General features: G+C 30.6%; 1 protein-coding gene across 2 annotated transcripts in view; it reads left to right on the top strand.

Annotated features, from left to right (window-relative positions):
* The window catches only part of LOC111421630 (EGFR adapter protein-like), a 192829-nt gene that overhangs the window by 112304 nt on the left and 67246 nt on the right, over nt 1–13279 (top strand). Inside the window, exon 1 of one of the 2 annotated variants that reach the window (XM_023054803.2) lies at nt 64–159. The exons of the other annotated variant lie outside the window; for it this stretch is intronic. The gene's annotated coding sequence lies outside the window, so the exon portion shown is untranslated. Of the gene's footprint in view, nt 1–63; nt 160–13279 lie in introns of those variants that run through there. 2 annotated transcript variants of the gene reach the window in all.

The following is a 13279-nucleotide window of genomic DNA, read 5'->3' as shown; positions in this document are numbered from 1 at the left end:
GCAAACTCGAATCTACAACGTTTTAGTGTTGGGGTGGCAGTGAAGGGATGCGTTTCTTCGATTTCTGTGGCGGCAAAGAAATTTCGTAAAAATTTTCAGTTTTAAGTTTTAATTTCTTTGGTGGAGGAGCCGGTTATATTTAATATTTCAATTTTGTGGGTAAGCTTTTTATTGATTTTTTAATCTTATTAATATTTTTTTTTAAATGTATAGTTTTTTTTATATTATTATAAGATTAATTAATCAATTCACCCTCATCGCTTATTGATTTATTAAAATCTCTAATTAAATTTCTCTGTTTCAATATAATTTCAACCCATGATTTAATTAATTAATTAATTAACCCCACCGAAATAAGCTTCGTATTTTTGGATTAAAGTATTAATTGAAATGGATTTTCAAATTAATATATTCGTCGATGAAAATATTTTTGTTAATGATCAAACCCTTTTTTACTAAAGCGCCATCTAAATATTATTTAGGAAAAAAATTTTAATTAAAAATTAAAAGAATCTCCATTAAATTTGCTTTAAAATGTTTTTTATTTCATCATGATATCTCAATTTGTTGTTGAGATATCATTTCTTAATTTCTAGTTTTATAAATACGAAATTTGTAACGATTAAAGTTATAACGAGTTGTGTTTAAAAAATCATGTTTATGCAAAATAAGAAATTATTTATAACATATTAAATTTGCTTTAAAACACCCTTTGTTTCGTCGTTATATCTCGATTCGTTCCGGAGATACGATATTTTAAAGTTTAACTAAAGAAAATATTGACATTTTAATTTTAAAATATTGCACTGGGCTTAATTTTTAATTTCAAGAAATGATACTTATATCAAATTAAAGCTAAAAGTATCCTCTTTAATATGCTATATATCAATCCGTAATTTCATTTCGATTTTCCTTTCAAAAATGTTTTTGCGAAATTCATACGGCAATATATTAAAAAATCATCAACTTTAAAATATCGCATTGGGATTACGTTTTAATCTGGAAAGATAATTTTGGTATCAACTTAAAGGTAAAAGTATCCTCTTTGAAATGATATATAATCATTTCACTTTAATATTTCCTCCAAGAAAAAATAAAATTAAAATTACGATCATGTGTTAAGATTATATAAAACTTGAGTGCACTTTTATAAGTTAATTTTCATTATAAAAATGCTGGAAAGTTGAGGTTAACCCACTTAAGTTTTTGTGCTATCGAATGCATGAGGGGGAAAATCGCCGTTTTCCTTTAATGTTTTTTAAGGAAATATTAAAAAGATTTTCCTAATAATCTCTCTTTTGTTATCTAGTTTGGTTTTTGAATGACGTTTTTTTTCACGGAACAAAACCCTGTAAAAATAACGACCGGGACCATTAAGGGGCTTATTAAAATAAATTGCCGGACCACTTAGAGAGTCGTACTCTCGAACTGTGGCGACATGCGCCCCCACCATAAGCTTTGCCCCCGGAGATAATGAGCCCCTCGGTCGGTTTTAAATTGTAAATTCGTAAGTCGAAAACGAAGCGACGTTAAAAATTCACGCTCACGCGTCACAATAAAAACCCAAATTTAAAACGCCATCTATAATGATATCGTAAAAGTTAGTTTTATACACTGAATTTCACTTAAAATGCAATATAGAAAAATATATTTCCATAGAAAGCGCGTACCTACTTACTTTGTTCCATATAAAATGCGACACGGTTAAATATTTCTAGGTCTAATGTTAGTTTAGTGCGGCTAAATACGAATATTTCTAGTTCTCAGTCTAGTGTTAGTTCTAGTTTTACACAACACTATCACTAGAACTAACACAAGACTTACAACTGGAAACATTCGGGTTTAGCCGTACGTCTGTCAAGACGGCCTAGTTGTAAGTCTTGCGTTAGTTCTAGTGATTACATTACATTACATTACATAGAATACATATCGGGTAGGCGGACCAACCAACCTTGCACCGCGACCCTAAGGATCTATTGTACCCCGATAGATATCGTTATCAAATTTCACCGTGCAGTCCAATGCTCTTAACGAACATTAATACCTTGCTCGGCGAAAGGTCATTCAGATCTTTTGAGGAGATAAACTGCGACCCAAAAATTGAGAATCTGATACGGTTAACGGCAGGGCAGTGGCATAAAACATGCTCAACCGTCTCTGCTTCCTCCGCACATAGTCGGCATTCAACATCGTCGGCTAAACCCAACAAGTTGAGGTGTGCTTTTAATCGGCAGTGCCCAGTAAAAACACCCATTAGAACTTTTATGCTACTACGGGCAAGTCCTAAAATATTCCCGGGTTTGACAGTGGCGATGTTAATAAACACCTTAGCATGTCTCATTCCAGGAGAACTGGTCCACAGTAGGCGAAGTCTCTCTTCAGCCCACAGTCCAATCCTATATTTGGCCATCGCAAATGATACACCAACTGCTGGTTCCGGTCCCACAAACGCTTCAGCGCTGCCATATCGTGCTAGCTTATCTGCCGCTTCATTGCCAGCAACCCCAGAGTGACCCGGGACCCAGATCAGAGAGACTCTGTTATCACAACTTAGTGTGTTTAATGTTCTCTTACAATCATTAACCAGAGCCGACACCGTTTTCACGGCTTACAGCGCCTGGAGAGCGGCTTGACTGTCTGAGAAAATTCGTACTGTCATGTTCTTCACCCCTCTTTCAGGAAGGATTTTAGCACCCATGTCAATAGCAAATACTTCCGCCTGGAATACAGTACAGTACGTACCCAGGCTGTAGGCTTGCTTAATTCGAGGTGTCTGGCAGTATACTCCTGCTCCTACCCCTTCAGGCGTTTTTGATCCATCTGTGTACAAGCAAATGTCTGCCCGAACCAGAGAATTTTCATTTTCGATCCAGGACTGCCGCTCAGGCAGTACAATCTGGTATCGAGCGTTAATCACTGATAGTGATACCGCCAAATCTGACGGCATTGATAGCACAGTATCAGTGCTTATAATGTCTTCTGCAGCCCATTGGTAGGACATGTCGGAACAGTTTTGAGCATATTGCTTAAATCTGTAAATGGTTGTTCTAGCCACTTTCTCTATATGCAAATGCAGAGGAGATAGGCCAAGCAGAACCTCCATTGCTAGAGTTGGCGTTGTGCCTATCGCACCAGAGATTGCCAATCCAGCTACTCGTTGAATTCGTGAAAGTTTACTGATAACTGAAGTCTGTCGGACTTTCCTATACCAGGCTGCTGCTCCGTATGTGATCATAGGTCTAACCACAGTCACATAGAGCCAGTACAGTCTTTCAGGGGTAAGACCCCAATTTTTTCCACAAAGACTGCGACAAGTCCACAAGGATAGTCTAGCTTTGTGCAAAACTCCCTGCAAATGTCCATTCCATGACAGGGTTTTGTCTAGGAATACTCCTAGATATTTTTGACTTCCTTTAAGAAAGGAATTTCTTCACCTTGGATAGTTGGGCGGATTAGTCCATCCAACTTTCGCTTCCTGGTGAAGGGCACAACAATTGTCTTTTGCGGGTTTATTGAGAGGTTCTCTCCCTTACACCAAGCGCAAATGGTATCTAGGGTCACCTGGAGGACTTTAGATATCCTCGGCAAACAGGTTCCTTTAACCATAACGACAATGTCATCAGCATAAGCTTGTATTTCCACACCAACGGCTTCGACTATCGCAATCAGATCGTCAACTAGGAGGGACCAAAGCAGGGGAGATAACACCCCTCCCTGCGGGCAGCCACCTCCCGGCTTGAAGCGTATCGTATCACCGTGGAGTGAAGTAGAAACTATTCTACTATCTAGCATATTGCGGATCCAACCCGCTATAGTTGCTTCCACTCCTCTGTCAAGAGCAGCTCTTTCAAGAGATTGTGGTATTGCGTTGTTGAACGCTCCCTCTATATCCAGAAATGCACAAACCAAGATTTCTTTATCCTGCAGCGTCCTGGATACTCTACCAACTAAGTTGTGTAGAGCCAATTCTGCAGATTTTCCCGCTTGATAAGCATACTGGTGGCGACTCAGTGGACCAGATACCAATGGCACCGTACGGATATACCGTTCCAGAACTTTTTCAAGGGTTTTCAGCAGAAATGACGTTAGGCTGATGGGTCGAAAGGCATTAGAAGTAGGGACCGAACGGCCCGCTTTGGGTATGTAAGATACCCGTACCTTAGTCCATTCTGCCGGCACATATTTCCAGGCGACACTCGTTCTGAAAATTTTTACCAAAATTGGCAACAACAAAGACCTCCCCTGCTGTAACAAAGCAGGAAAGATATTGTCTTCTCCAGGCGATTTGAACGGCTTAAACGTTTGAATTGCCTGGTCCACGGATGTGTAAGTGACGACTTTTCTAGCCACACTCCAATCCGTATTTGAGGGGCGCTTTGCCTTGCAGGAATAGCCCGCTGTGGCATTATCGGCCCTCATCATCAGGCTTCCTGGGAAGTGAGTCTGGATTAGAAGCTCCAACAAGGCTCTGCTAGAGTCCGTAAAACTACCGTCAGGCCGCCTAAGTGAGCTCACGGGTAGTGCCGGATCTCTAGCGAGAATCTTGTGAATTCTTGCACTGCTGGGTGTGTCTTTCACTCCCTCACAGAACCTCCTCCAAGACTCTCTTTTTGCCTTACGTATGTTTTTGGTGTAATTCGTTAGAGCCTGTTTATATTTCTCCCATTCACCTAATGTCTTGGCCCGGTTGAAAAGCTTTCGGACCTCTTGTCTTTCGGAGCTAAGAGATTCGTTCCACCAGGGTATGCCCTGATTACTACTTTTCACCTACAGTGGACTGCTACTGTGATATGCAGAGCGAATTGCCACAGAGATCTGCTCCGTGGCTATTTCAACCTGATCACAGTTCCTAACGGTTGCGATATAGTTCTAGTGATAGTGCTACTGTAAAACTAGAACTAACACTAAGCTTAAAACTAGAAACATTCCATTTATTTTGGGTGGTTAGTAGCGCTAGTTAGCATAAAATATCACTATGTTGTATATTTTTATTGAACTAACACTAGCACTATCACTAGAAGTAACACAAGACCTAGAACTAGAATCATTCGGGTTTAGCCGTCTTGAGAGACGTGCGGCTAAACCCGAATGTTTCTAGTTCTAAGTCTTGTGTTAGTTCTAGTGATAGTGCTAGCGTAAAACTAGAACTAACACTAGACTTAGAACTAGAAACATTTCGTTTAGTTGTACGTCTCTTAAAATGGATGATAGGTGGTAAGTAGCGCTAGTTACCATAAAATATCACTATGTTGCATATTTTCATTGAACTAAAACTTAAAGCAACACTAAACCCAATACTTTCTAGTTCTAGGTCTAGTGTTACTTCTAATTTTACACCTGCATTATCACTAGAACTAACACAAGACCTAGAACTAGAATCATTCGGGATTAGCCGTCTTGAAAGACGTGCGGCTAAATCCGAATGTTTCTAGTTCTCGGTCTAGTGTTAGTTCTGTTTTTGCACTAGTTCGTTATAACGGAAATTAAATTATTATTTGTTTAAAAAAAATTATTGAAAAAATTCGCGGTCACGCGTTAAGTTTAACGTTGGTTATACGGGGGTGCTCTCGATATGCCCCATAAATCGAAGGGTGGGCTTTGTTTGTCGACTGCTCGACGCCTCCGGGCGGTTACCCGAAGTAATAAATGGATGAACTAATGAAATTAGTTTTGAGGTCGCCCATTGAGGGGCGGCTTCCAACTCCTCGTCGTCCGACGTTCCGCACCGCTGACGACTTAATTCCCGACGTGAATTACTATCAGTGCTTCCGGTACAATGCGAAATTAAACAATTTTTATATTCAAATGGGAAAAAATAAAGCTTCCTTTGATTGTTTGGTAGCCAAATTACTTAATTAATTACGGCTCAACTTTTTAAAGTCAACTTTTAATAGGATTCATTTTAACAAAAAAATTTTGGCGCTTCTTAACTAATATAGAGGGTGAAAAAGTTAACAGTTCCTTTGAAATTCCTGAAAAATTTTATTTATGAACTCGCATTTAAAAATATCTATGCGTTTTTGAGATAGAGATTTTGAATTTGACCTCAATTTTTTACAATTTAACAAAGTAAATAATTTTTTTGTGCACACATATTTAAAAATTCGTAAAAAATCGATATCTTAATCAAATTATCGTGATTTATGAAGGAAAGTATACATTTTTTCATGGTCAAAACCACATTTGCAAATATCTATTTGTTTTTGAGATAATAATTTTAGAATTCGACCTCAATTTTCATAATTCTACAAAGTAAAAAATTTTTTCGTATATCTTTAAAAATTCGTAAAAAAATCGATATGTTAATCAAATTCTCCTGATTTATAAAAGAAAGTATAAATTTTTTCATGGTCAAAACCGCATTTGAAAATATCTGTTCGTTTTTGAGATAATAACTTTTGAATTCGACCTCAATTTTAACAATTTTACAAAGTAAATAATTTTTTTGTATATCTTTAAAAATTGGTAAAAAATCGATATGTTAAGATATCTTAATCAGATTTTCGTGATTTATACAGGAAAGTATGCATTTTTTTATGGTCAAAACCGCTTTTGAAAATATCTATTCGTTTTTAAGATAATAACTTTTAAATTCGATCTCAATTTTTATAATTTTATAAATTAAATAATTTTTTCGTGTATGTTTCAAAATTCGTAAAAAAACGATATCTCACGGTATCTTAATCAAATTCTCGTTATTTATAAAGGAAAGTATGCATTTTTTCATGGTCAAAACCGCTTTTGAAAATATCTATTCGTTTTTGAGATACTAACTTTTGAATTCGACCTCAATTTTTATAATTTTACAAAGTAAATAATTTTTTTGTATATCTTTAAAAATTCGTAAAAAATCGATATGTTAAGATATCTTAATCAGATTCTCGTGATTTATACAGGAAAGTATACATTTTTTTATGGTCAAAACCGCTTTTGAAAATATCTATTCGTTTTTGAGATACTAACTTTCGGATTCGACCTCAATGTTTATATTTTTACAAAGTAAATAATTTTTTTGTATATCTTTGAAAATTGGTAAAAAATCGATATGTTAAGATATCTTAATCAGATTCTCGTGATTGATAAAGGAAAGTATCCATTTTTTAATAGTCAAAACTGCTTTTGAAAATATCTATCCGTTTTTGAGATACTAACTTTTGAATTCGACCTCAATTTTTATAATTTTACAAAGTAAATAATTTTTTTGTATATCTTTAAAAATTCGTAAAAAATCGATATGTTAAGATATCTTAATCAGATTCTCGTGGTTTATACAGGAAAGTATCCATTTTTTAATGGTCAAAACCGCTTTTGAAAATATCTATTCGTTTTTGAGATAATAACTTTTGAATTCCACCTCAATTTTTATATGTTTACAAAGTGAATAATTTTGTTGTATATCTTTAAAAATTCGTATGAAATCGATACGTTAAGATATGTTAATCAGATTCTCGTGATTGATAAAGGGAAGTATCCATTTTTTAATACTCAAATCCGCTTTTGAAAATATCTATCCGTTTTTGAGATACTAACTTTTGAATTCGACCTCAATTTTTATAATTTTACAAAGGAAATAATTTTTTTGTATATCTTTAAAAATTCGTATAAAATCGATATGTTAAGATATCTTAATCAGATTCTCGTGATTGATAAAGAAAAGTATCCATTTTTTAATAGTCAAAACCGCTTTTGAAAATATCTATCCGTTTTTGAGATAATAACTTTTGAATTCGACCTCAATTTTTACAATTTTAGAAAGTAAATACTTTTTTTGTATATCTTTAAAAATTCGTATAAAATCGATATGTTAAGATATCTTAATCAGATTCTCGTGATTGATAAAGGAAAGTATCCATTTTTTAATAGTCAAAACCGCTTTTGAAAATATCTATCCGTTTTTGAGATACTAACTTTTGAATTCGACCTCAATTTTTATAATTTTACAAAGTAAATAATTTTTTTGTATATCTTTAAAAATTCGTAAAAAATCGATATGTTAAGATATCTTAATCAGATTCTCGTGGTTTATACAGGAAAGTATCCATTTTTTAATGGTCAAAACCGCTTTTGAAAATATCTATTCGTTTTTGAGATAATAACTTTTGAATTCCACCTCAATTTTTATATGTTTACAAAGTGAATAATTTTGTTGTATATCTTTAAAAATTCGTATAAAATCGATACGTTAAGATATCTTAATCAGATTCTCGTGATTGATAAAGGGAAGTATCCATTTTTTAATACTCAAATCCGCTTTTGAAAATATCTATCCGTTTTTGAGATACTAACTTTTGAATTCGACCTCAATTTTTATAATTTTACAAAGGAAATAATTTTTTTGTATATCTTTAAAAATTCGTATAAAATCGATATGTTAAGATATCTTAATCAGATTCTCGTGATTGATAAAGAAAAGTATCCATTTTTTAATAGTCAAAACCGCTTTTGAAAATATCTATCCGTTTTTGAGATAATAACTTTTGAATTCGACCTCAATTTTTACAATTTTACAAAGTAAATACTTTTTTTGTATATCTTTAAAAATTCGTATAAAATCGATATGTTAAGATATCTTAATCAGATTCTCGTGATTGATAAAGGAAAGTATCCATTTTTTAATAGTCAAAACCGCTTTTGAAAATATCTATCCGTTTTTGAGATACTAACTTTTGAATTCGACCTCAATTTTTATAATTTTACAAAGTAAATAATTTTTTTGTATATCTTTAAAAATTCGTAAAAAATCGATATGTTAAGATATCTTAATCAGATTCTCGTGGTTTATACAGGAAAGTATCCATTTTTTAATGGTCAAAACCGCTTTTGAAAATATCTATTCGTTTTTGAGATAATAACTTTTGAATTCCACCTCAATTTTTATATGTTTACAAAGTGAATAATTTTGTTGTATATCTTTAAAAATTCGTATAAAATCGATACGTTAAGATATCTTAATCAGATTCTCGTGATTGATAAAGGGAAGTATCCATTTTTTAATACTCAAATCCGCTTTTGAAAATATCTATCCGTTTTTGAGATACTAACTTTTGAATTCGACCTCAATTTTTATAATTTTACAAAGTAAATAATTTTTTTGTATATCTTTAAAAATTCGTAAAAAATCGATATGTTAAGATATCTTAATCAGATTCTCGTGGTTTATACAGGAAAGTATCCATTTTTTAATGGTCAAAACCGCTTTTGAAAATATCTATTCGTTTTTGAGATAATAACTTTTGAATTCCACCTCAATTTTTATATGTTTACAAAGTGAATAATTTTGTTGTATATCTTTAAAAATTCGTATAAAATCGATACGTTAAGATATCTTAATCAGATTCTCGTGATTGATAAAGGAAAGTATCCATTTTTTAATAGTCAAAACCGCTTTTGAAAATATCTATCCGTTTTTGAGATACTAACTTTTGAATTCGACCTCAATTTTTACAATTTTAGAAAGTAAATACTTTTTTTGTATATCTTTAAAAATTCGTATAAAATCGATATGTTAAGATATCTTAATCAGATTCTCGTGATTGATAAAGGAAAGTATCCATTTTTTAATAGTCAAAACCGCTTTTGAAAATATCTATCCGTTTTTGAGATACTAACTTTTGAATTCGACCTCAATTTTTACAATTTTAGAAAGTAAATACTTTTTTTGTATATCTTTAAAAATTCGTATAAAATCGATATGTTAAGATATCTTAATCAGATTCTCGTGATTGATAAAGGAAAGTATCCATTTTTTAATAGTCAAAACCGCTTTTGAAAATATCTATCCGTTTTTGAGATACTAACTTTTGAATTCGACCTCAATTTTTATAATTTTACAAAGTAAATAATTTTTTTGTATATCTTTAAAAATTCGTAAAAAATCGATATGTTAAGATATCTTAATCAGATTCTCGTGGTTTATACAGGAAAGTATCCATTTTTTAATGGTCAAAACCGCTTTTGAAAATATCTATTCGTTTTTGAGATAATAACTTTTGAATTCCACCTCAATTTTTATATGTTTACAAAGTGAATAATTTTGTTGTATATCTTTAAAAATTCGTATAAAATCGATACGTTAAGATATCTTAATCAGATTCTCGTGATTGATAAAGGGAAGTATCCATTTTTTAATACTCAAATCCGCTTTTGAAAATATCTATCCGTTTTTGAGATACTAACTTTTGAATTCGACCTCAATTTTTATAATTTTACAAAGGAAATAATTTTTTTGTATATCTTTAAAAATTCGTATAAAATCGATATGTTAAGATATCTTAATCAGATTCTCGTGATTGATAAAGAAAAGTATCCATTTTTTAATAGTCAAAACCGCTTTTGAAAATATCTATCCGTTTTTGAGATAATAACTTTTGAATTCGACCTCAATTTTTACAATTTTACAAAGTAAATACTTTTTTTGTATATCTTTAAAAATTCGTATAAAATCGATATGTTAAGATATCTTAATCAGATTCTCGTGATTGATAAAGGAAAGTATCCATTTTTTAATAGTCAAAACCGCGTTTGAAAATATCTATCCGTTTTTGAGATACTAACTTTTGAATTCGACCTCAATTTTTATAATTTTACAAAGTAAATAATTTTTTTGGATATCTTTAAAAATTCGTAAAAAATCGATATGTTAAGATATCTTAATCAGATTCTCGTGGTTTATACAGGAAAGTATCCATTTTTTAATGGTCAAAACCGCTTTTGAAAATATCTATTCGTTTTTGAGATAATAACTTTTGAATTCCACCTCAATTTTTATATGTTTACAAAGTGAATAATTTTGTTGTATATCTTTAAAAATTCGTATAAAATCGATACGTTAAGATATCTTAATCAGATTCTCGTGATTGATAAAGGGAAGTATCCATTTTTTAATACTCAAATCCGCTTTTGAAAATATCTATCCGTTTTTGAGATACTAACTTTTGAATTCGACCTCAATTTTTATAATTTTACAAAGGAAATAATTTTTTTGTATATCTTTAAAAATTCGTATAAAATCGATATGTTAAGATATCTTAATCAGATTCTCGTGATTGATAAAGAAAAGTATCCATTTTTTAATAGTCAAAACCGCTTTTGAAAATATCTATCCGTTTTTGAGATAATAACTTTTGAATTCGACCTCAATTTTTACAATTTTACAAAGTAAATACTTTTTTTGTATATCTTTAAAAATTCGTATAAAATCGATATGTTAAGATATCTTAATCAGATTCTCGTGATTGATAAAGGAAAGTATCCATTTTTTAATAGTCAAAACCGCTTTTGAAAATATCTATCCGTTTTTGAGATACTAACTTTTGAATTCGACCTCAATTTTTATAATTTTACAAAGTAAATAATTTTTTTGTATATCTTTAAAAATTCGTAAAAAATCGATATGTTAAGATATCTTAATCAGATTCTCGTGGTTTATACAGGAAAGTATCCATTTTTTAATGGTCAAAACCGCTTTTGAAAATATCTATTCGTTTTTGAGATAATAACTTTTGAATTCCACCTCAATTTTTATATGTTTACAAAGTGAATAATTTTGTTGTATATCTTTAAAAATTCGTATAAAATCGATACGTTAAGATATCTTAATCAGATTCTCGTGATTGATAAAGGGAAGTATCCATTTTTTAATACTCAAATCCGCTTTTGAAAATATCTATCCGTTTTTGAGATACTAACTTTTGAATTCGACCTCAATTTTTATAATTTTACAAAGTAAATAATTTTTTTGTATATCTTTAAAAATTCGTATAAAATCGATATATTAAGATATCTTAATCAGATTCTCGTGATTGATAAAGGAAAGTATCCATTTTTTAATAGTCAAAACCGCTTTTGAAAATATCTATCCGTTTTTGAGATAATAACTTTTGAATTCGACCTCAATTTTTACAATTTTACAAAGTAAATACTTTTTTTGTATATCTTTAAAAATTCGTATAAAATCGATATGTTAAGATATCTTAATCAGATTCTCGTGATTGATAAAGGAAAGTATCTATTTTTTAATAGTCAAAACCGCTTTTGAAAATATCTATTCGTTTTTAAGATAATAACTTTTAAATTCGATCTCAATTTTTATAATTTTATAAATTAAATAATTTTTTCGTGTATGTTTGAAAATTCGTAAAAAAACGATATCTTACGGTATCTTAATCAAATTCTCGTGATTTATAAAGGAAAGTATGCATTTTTTCATGGTCAAATCGTGTTTGAAAGTATGTTCGTTTTTGAGATAATCATTTTTGAATTCGACTTCAATTTTTATAATTTTACAAAGTAAATAATTTTGTTGTATTTCTTTAAAAATTTGTAAAAAATTGATATCTTAAGATATCTCAATCAAATTCTCGTTATTTATAAAGGAAAGTATGCATTTTTTCATGGTCAAAACCGCTTTTGAAAATATCTATTCGTTTTTGAGATACTAACTTTTGAATTCGACCTCAATTTTTATAATTTTACAAAGTAAATAATTTTTTTGTATATCTTTAAAAATTCGTATAAAATCGATATGTTAAGATATCTTAACCAGATTCTCGTGATTTATAAAGGAAAATATCCATTTTTTAATGGTCAAAACCGCTTTTGAAAATATCTATCCGTTTTTGAGATAATAACTTTTGAATTCGACCTCAATTTTTACAATTTTACAAAGTAAATAATATTTTTGTATGTCTTTAAAAATTCATAAAAAATCGATATGTTAAGATATCTTAATCAGATTCTCGTGATTTATACAGGAAAGTATGCATTTTTTATGGTCAAAACCGCTTTTGAAAATATCTATTCGTTTTTAAGATAATAACTTTTAAATTCGATCTCAATTTTTATAATTTTATAAATTAAATAATTTTTTGGTGTATGTTTGAAAATTCGTAAAAAAAACGATATCTTACGGTATGTTAATCAAATTCTCGTTATTTATAAAGGAAAGTATGCATTTTTTCATGGTCAAAACCGCTTTTGAAAATATCTATTCGTTTTTGAGATACTAACTTTTGAATTCGACCTAAATTTTTATAATTTTACAAAGTAAATAATTTTTTTGTATATCTTTAAAAATTCGTATAAAATCGATATGTTAAGATATCTTAATCAGATTCTCGTGATTTATAAAGGAAAGTATACATTTTTTAATGGTCAAAACCGCTTTTGAAAATATCTATCCGTTTTTGAGATAATAACTTTTGAATTCGACCTCAATTTTTACAATTTTACAAAGTAAATAATATTTTTGTATGTCTTTAAAAATTCATAAAAAATCGAT

Source organism: Onthophagus taurus, chromosome 3 (genome assembly GCF_036711975.1).
Source record: "Onthophagus taurus isolate NC chromosome 3, IU_Otau_3.0, whole genome shotgun sequence".
In the NCBI taxonomy this organism is placed as follows: Eukaryota; Metazoa; Arthropoda; class Insecta; order Coleoptera; family Scarabaeidae; genus Onthophagus; species Onthophagus taurus.
This window is presented reverse-complemented; position numbering and strand designations above follow the sequence as displayed.